This window comes from Gossypium raimondii, chromosome 2, assembly GCF_025698545.1.
Source record: "Gossypium raimondii isolate GPD5lz chromosome 2, ASM2569854v1, whole genome shotgun sequence".
NCBI classification, from domain to species: Eukaryota; Viridiplantae; Streptophyta; class Magnoliopsida; order Malvales; family Malvaceae; genus Gossypium; species Gossypium raimondii.
In genome coordinates, this window is record NC_068566.1 from 37,211,601 (window position 1) to 37,219,220 (window position 7,620).

The following is a 7,620-nucleotide window of genomic DNA, read 5'->3' on the forward strand; positions in this document are numbered from 1 at the left end:
CCAAACGTTAACGACAAACGAAGTTCTACTTACCAAGCCAATTAAAGAACCCGACAATTTCAGTAACACGATCTAACGACCAGTTGACGAACCAAATTGAAGAAGAACGAAGCAAATATTTATAGAAAAAGAGAAAAAATGTCGAAAAGGAAAAAGAAGGGAAAAATAATGTCAAAAAATTTGAGAAAATAACGTCATAGGGAATTTGGGAAGAATAATAAAATTAATAAAATTAAAAATTAAAATGAAATAAAATCCCACAATCCCCCATGTTTAGGCATAATCTCCTACTAACCCAATCCCAACTACCAATTCTCTCATCCACTTACACAGACTTCCAAACCCATCCAAACTCTCTCAAACAACCGAGACAAAAATTAACATCCACGCTCGTACGAGAATTCGAACATAAGACCTCCAGCAAGTTAACTCCTTACCACTCGAACCAGTAAGCTTATTCTGATATAAGTTTATAAACAATAAAATATAAGCCTACCCAACAGGGATAAGGCTAGGATAAAAAAAATAACAGAACCCAGAATACTTAGCAACTTAAATAGATACACATTTGTGTCAGGATTTCTGAAATAGAAATAAATTATTCAGGGCATTACAATTATATTTCATATGAATCATTATTGCTATAAATATCTATTTTAAAAGGATATAAAAAAAAGGAAGGATTGAATTATTGATTACTCTTGTTATTAAACTGAATTGACTGTGACTATCTTTGTGATCTTCTTTTGTCATTATTCTTATTAAGGGGTTGAAAGTAAAATATTTGACTGTGAAAGATCTACTTATGAGGAATAGAATATGGTAATTCTATCTAAAGCTCGTTAAGGTTGGATGCACCTGAAGTTGCAAGTTTTTTTAAAGTTGTGAGTATAACTCTATAGTATTTAGCATAAGTTCTCAATTAAAATTATGTGGAAAAATATTACTGATGAGAACTTGCAAGAGAGAAAACTCATGTATGAAAAGGCATTGGTTACGTACATGTTGTACACTTGGAAAATAAGATTCACTCTCAAATTTTGCTATTAATAAATTTGATTGGATTTAAAGTCTACTACTGGAGTTTAATTTGCTTACTTCTTGATAAAATCGTCAAAACTCAACGTAGAAAAAAGATTTTGGCATATTTCTTGAAGTGAATATTGTATATAATTATTTAAAATTATATTTATTTTGTTGACTTAGTGGCATTATAGACTTCACATTGATTTAGACATTTCTAGTAGTAGATGTCACAATAGTATTTATATGCAGATACAAAGTAAAAGAAATAATAGTAAAATTATCAATTTGTCTTTATATTGACATTATTAGCTCAATTGAAATGCATGTTAAAGTAAACCGAAGTTTCTTGACACAAATGCATATATTACTTGGCGTGACTAGTTATACCATCCTAGATCATATATGATGTAGAAATTAATTGAGAATTCATATGTACACTCATTAAAGAACTAGAAGATTCTTCAATTTAAAAATTCTCATTTGTTGTTTGTTCTCAATGAAAATTGATTCTTAGAAACTCATTAGCTAAAGTTGAGATTCAATGTATTGCATTTTTGAAATGAATATGGGTTCATTCATCCACCATGTGGATGGTTTTGATATTATATGATTTTGGTAGATGCATCTAAAAAGTAATCACATATGTGTTATCAATTTGTAACCTGTCGTTTGCAAGATTGATTGTTTAAATAATTAATTTCAGATCATGCAACTAAGACAATTCATCTTGCTAATACCAATGAGTTTATATCTCATTCTTTTATTGATTGAGTTTGAAAAACTTTTGTAAAAGTTTGTTACTTATGTGCATAATGGTTTAGAAAATTTATTGATTGAACGCATATGATTAATATCTAAATCATTACTTATAGGAACTAAACTTTCTATTTCAACATGAGATTATATTGATTTACGTGTTGTACACATCAAGCCAATAAGTTATAAATACTCTCCATTACAATTGGTTTTTAGTCAAGAGCTAAATATTTCTCATCTTTGAATTTTTGTATGTGCATATATGTTCCAATTGCTCCACCACAACATACAAAGATGAGTGAATCCTCAAAGAAAAGTGGGAATATATATTAATTACAAGTCTCTTTGTATTCTTAGATGTTTTGAATGTATTTGAGGTTCAATTATGTCATGATTTGTGGTTACTATTTTGATTCGATAATTTTCCTGACATTAGGAGGAGAGAAATAATAACTTGTAATGAGTTAGGGAGAGAGTAATTTGAACCAGAAGTTCAACAAGGATAACTCATTACAAGTTCCAAAAATGAAAATTCTCATAAAAGAAAATAATAAATCTAGATATATAGTGAAGGCAGAAGAGACCCAAGACATAACTAATAAGTAAAACTCCATAAGAGATTCAAGTACCTGAAACTGAAGATTAAAATAGTGAAAATAAGATATCTCAACAAGTTACGCCAATTCAAGAAAATGTGGAACTGAATAATAAAAGTTGTCGACAATGGTTTTGCATGCAATATTATTATTAAAATAATGAAATAAAAGAAGGATCTTGAATAGATCTATTGAAAAATATAGATATCGAAAAGATTGGTTAAAATAGAAAGATGCAACTTAAGTACAATTAAATTCGTGGAGTTTTTTGACCAGTAGTCTAAATATCTAAATGTATAAAACTAGTGAGGGTGCAAATGACGTAGTTTTGCAAAAACGAAATAAAAATATGAAATTTTTCGCTAAGTCCTGGCATTGATTATGAAAAGATATTATATTCTTTTGTGGTGGATGCAATAACCTTTAGATATATTATTTTGACAATTCATAAAAGATTAACTTGAGCCTAATGGTTGTTATTACAACCTTTTATGAACCACTATATAGTAAAGTTTATATTAAAATCCTTAAAGGATTTAGGTTGCTAGAAGCATATTGAGATTCTCGGAAATTGTTCATTTATATGAATTGAAATAATTTGAATATATGTGGTAAATAGTAGTTGAATGAGGATTATAAAATGATCCAAAATACTTATTTGTGTTTTTATAGAAGAATCATGTTTAAAATTTGCTATGATTATTGTTGAAATTCCTGAAGAGATCAAAATATATTTACCCCAAAATTTCCCTCACTCATGACTTTCAAAAGAACGGTGATATAAATGCTTGACAAATATATTCAAATAGTCATTTGAAAAACTAGTATTCAAGATTGAATACGTAAAATATAAGAAAATATGTGATGTTTTCATAAGGGGAGTAAATACGCACTGTACTCTTTTTCCCTTAACCGAGGTTTTGTCCATTGGGTTTTCTTGGTAAGGTTTTTAATGATGCAGCATATTATGCGTATTATAGATATGTGTACTCTTTCCTTCACAATGATTTTTTCCATAGGGTTTTTATCTTAGTAAGATTTTAACGAGGCACATTATCTACTAATGAACATTCAAGGAGGAGTGTTATGAATATCTTATTAAGTGGATGTCTATTAAGATCAAGATAAGTTTTAATGAAATTTAAATTCTAATAGTTATTAGAAGTAGATCTCTACTTCATTTATACTTTTATGCCTATAAATAGAGACTTTGGAAAAGTTTTGTAAATATTCTGATTGATCAATAAAATACACTCGCTCTTTGCTCTCACATTCTCTTTGTTATTTAATTGTATAAATTATTTAATTAAGTTAATTAATTTTAAAATAATCATTTTGGGTAGAATATTTAATTATTGGATTTAATAATTACATCAGCTTTGGTTATTTATTTATTTATTTAAATCAAGAGATGTGAGCAATATAAATAAACAAAAGATGGATCTCCCACACCCACCAAGGACTTTTATGTCGTAGCATACAAGGGAAAATGTCCCTTGGAGCAGCCGGTAACGGGGCTAAAAGTCTGACTTTGACTTGAACTCTTCTTAAATAATTATTTTATGCACTCTAAACTCAAGTAAATTCTTGCAAATATTGCTTCATAAATACTATATGTGTCGAAAATTATATAAACCCAATACGAATCATGTCGAAATTTAGTGAAAAAAAATATTTAAGTAAATTTTGTAGTCAAATGAAATTTACTTTTCTTAAATTTTGATTCTAAAATTGTGAGATTATTTAGGGATTATAATTCAAATCTAGAAATTGCTTCTCAATTTTTGGCACCCCATAGAAAAGAAGGCAATACCCCTCAAAAAGTTTGGATTATTGTTTTATGTTCGTTCACGCTTTACACATACGAAATTTTGATAATAATAAAAAAAAATGTTGAAGGATTTGGACTAAGTTTAAATTAATTGACAAACTCACACCTTCCTAAAAATTCCTTTGTGATTTCAACATCTCCTTATTCTTGAAATACAAAAAAGAAAAAGAGTAAAAAAATGGGATTATTTTTTCTAAACATTTTTCCAACATGTGAGAGATGTCTTTATTACCATTTATGACTGTAGCGATGGAAATTGAGAATCACACCATGCGATGTTTGTTTCATTGATAATTTATTTTATTTCCTTGTGTAGTGAAAAAATGACGAATCTCATTTTATCATTCTAACTTTATTTGAAGTTTTCTCGATTCGAGTCGAGTTAAATTTTAAAAAATAATTTTGGGTCCTTGTAACCACTGTCACCCATCGTAATAAAATTTGTCCATCTTAATCAAATTTTTTATTAACTTTCATCACCTCATAATTTATTTATTAATTTTTTATATACTGGTTAACTTCTTTGCTTACTTAGTTGTTTCAATTATCTTCAAATTCTTGTCACTATGTATTTTGGAATTAAAAATATATTAAATGTAAAATATGATTTTTTAATAAAATTTATTTTAAAATAAAATGTGAAATTGATGCCAATATAAAATTTTAACAAGAATATTTTATGGCATAATTAATAATTCAATTTTAATATAAATATTCAATATGACTAAACAATTCAATAATATAAATAATATAAAATATGAAATTCAATTTAATAATATAAATAGTAGATATAAATAAAATTATTATTATTTATGTTTAGTGATTTTTTTTGGATAATTTTGATTTTTTATTTGAGAGTAAATGGTGAGAAGTAAAAGTTTAGGGGGAAAATAAAAAGTTTTGGTGAATAAAAGTTTGAGGGAAAGTAAATAGAGGGAGTAAAATTTTGGAGGGAAAATATTTAAAAAAAAATTGGAGGGGGGAGGGTTTGGGGTAGATGAGAGGTGGGATGGGAAGGGAATAAAAGTTTTAGGAGAAAAGTGAGAGGGAGTAAAAATTTTGGGAGGGGAATAAAATGTTTTGAGGGTTTTTGGGAGTAAAATTTTGAGAAAAAATAAATGGGAGAGTAAAATTTTGGTGGGAAATGGATTTTGGGTAGATTGGGGGGTTGGGAGGGGAGGGGAGTAAAAGTTTTGGGGGGAAAGTGGGAAGGAGTAAAAGTTTTGAGTGAAAAGTAAAAAGGTTTGGGAGTTTGGGGTAAAAATGTAAAATATTATAGTTTGATATTCGAATTATTCGAGTTATTCGAATTCAAAAACTCAACTCGATTCGAACTCGAAATTTTAAAAAAAAATCGAGTTGATTCGAATAACTCGAATAACTCGATTCGTTTAACTCGAAATTTAATTTTTTTTTTCGATTTTTTCGAATCGAATCAAGTTTTGCTCACCCCTAGTACAAAATATTTATCGATATTCTAATATTGAAAATTAGATAATTACAAAATTTATGCCATCTTACATTTCTACATATTTTAATCACGAAATTATAAATGGTCACGTTATTTGTATTTGTCTTATTTTCTACAAAAAAAAATTATCCGTATATCTAATTTTAAGTTTAAATGTATATAATTAATTTTTATTTTATGTCACGCACATACAATAAATAAGTTCGTTCAGCATGTGACATAGCACTAATATTTTATATGTTAATTAACATATACATAAAGTTAAATTAAAATTTAATTTCATTTAAATTAATTTTAAATTTTAAAATTTTTACAAAGATAATTCAAACTTAAGATTATTTTTGAAAAATATAAACACATCATCAACGTAGATTTTAAAATTAGGGTGTTTATGAATAACAACTTAAACTTAAATTAAATATGGATGGTGTGATGAAAAATTATAAAGTGAAAACCCTAAAAATTAATTACAAAATTCATACCTTTTCTTTCCCCTTGTCTTTCATTTTTAGGCTGAAAGCCGAATGTGAGATTACCAATCTTGACAACACATCCCATCTTCTTCTCTACTTTTCTAATCTGCACAATCCATACAATGTGCCACTCATCTATAATCCTCTAACATATCTTTATGATTTAATGGTGTAAAAAGTCTTCAATTTTTTTTAAATAATTAAGCCCATGCTTTTTTTTGCACTCAATTAGGTACTCAAATTTTTAAAATATATAAAAAAGATTCTCAAACTTTTTTTATTTTTATAAAGAAGCAATTAATCCCCTTTTCTCTCTCTCTTTTTACATTCAATTGGATATTTAAACTATCAAAATGTATCAAAAAGACTCTTTGACCGTTAACTTTAACAGTTGATCATTAAAGTTAACCGCCCCTAATTTTTTTGTTAAAACCATCACATGTCACAACCACAGCGTGACATGTGACAAACAAATAATAAAAATAAAATCAATAAATGTCATATTTTTAATAAAAATATAAAATTTATTAAAATTAGGAAAAAATTATAAAAGAGTAAAAATGTAAACTATATAGAAATATAGAAAAAAATTATAAAAATTTATGAAGTCGTAAGGAATTATAGAAAATGTAAAGAAATATAAAATTTGTAAAAAAGTATTCTACCAAGAAGCATTTTATAATTTTTCTATATATTTTATTGATTTTATTTTTATTATTTTTCATTACATGTCATGTGTTACGGCATGTGATGGTTTTAACGAAAATATTAGAGTCATTAACTTTGACGGTCAACAATTAAAATGAATGGTTAAATGACCTTTTGATATATTTTATAATTTTTACGAATTTTTAGAAAACTTTAATATTTTTTATTAAAGTTTAATAATTTTTATAACTTTTATTAATTTTATTTTTTATAATTTTCTTACCACGTGTCACGCAGATGAGTTGTGACACAAGCTAACTTTAATTAAAAAATTAAAAAATTAACTTTAACGGTCAACTGTTAAGTTAACGATAAAAAAAAGGACCCAAGTAATTAAAAAAAACTTAATTACTTTTTTAAAAAAAAATTGATAACTTTATTGCCGTATCAATAAAATTAAAATTTGTATAGTAGAAAGGAAAATTGAAGTATCCGATGCTTGCTCTATCATCATCCTTAAATTAAGGCCATGGTTGGGCCGAATCTCACGTCTCGTGGGGTCACCTCTCATACTGAACCCACATGACCTGCGCTGCTGCACCTTTGCATGTTTTACTTTCAACTTGGAATCGCACTATCAGATCTTCGTGTCCCCGTAATTCTTCACCACCCTCATGCCTATTTCTGTCCATTCACTCTCCTTTCATATGCGGCGTAACCGTGTTTTCACTTCTCACCCTTCGTCTCTCATTCCTCTTAGCTGTTCTCCCCCACTTGGATTCCCAACTCTACCCTCCCTTTTTGACTGTTCCCTCCTCG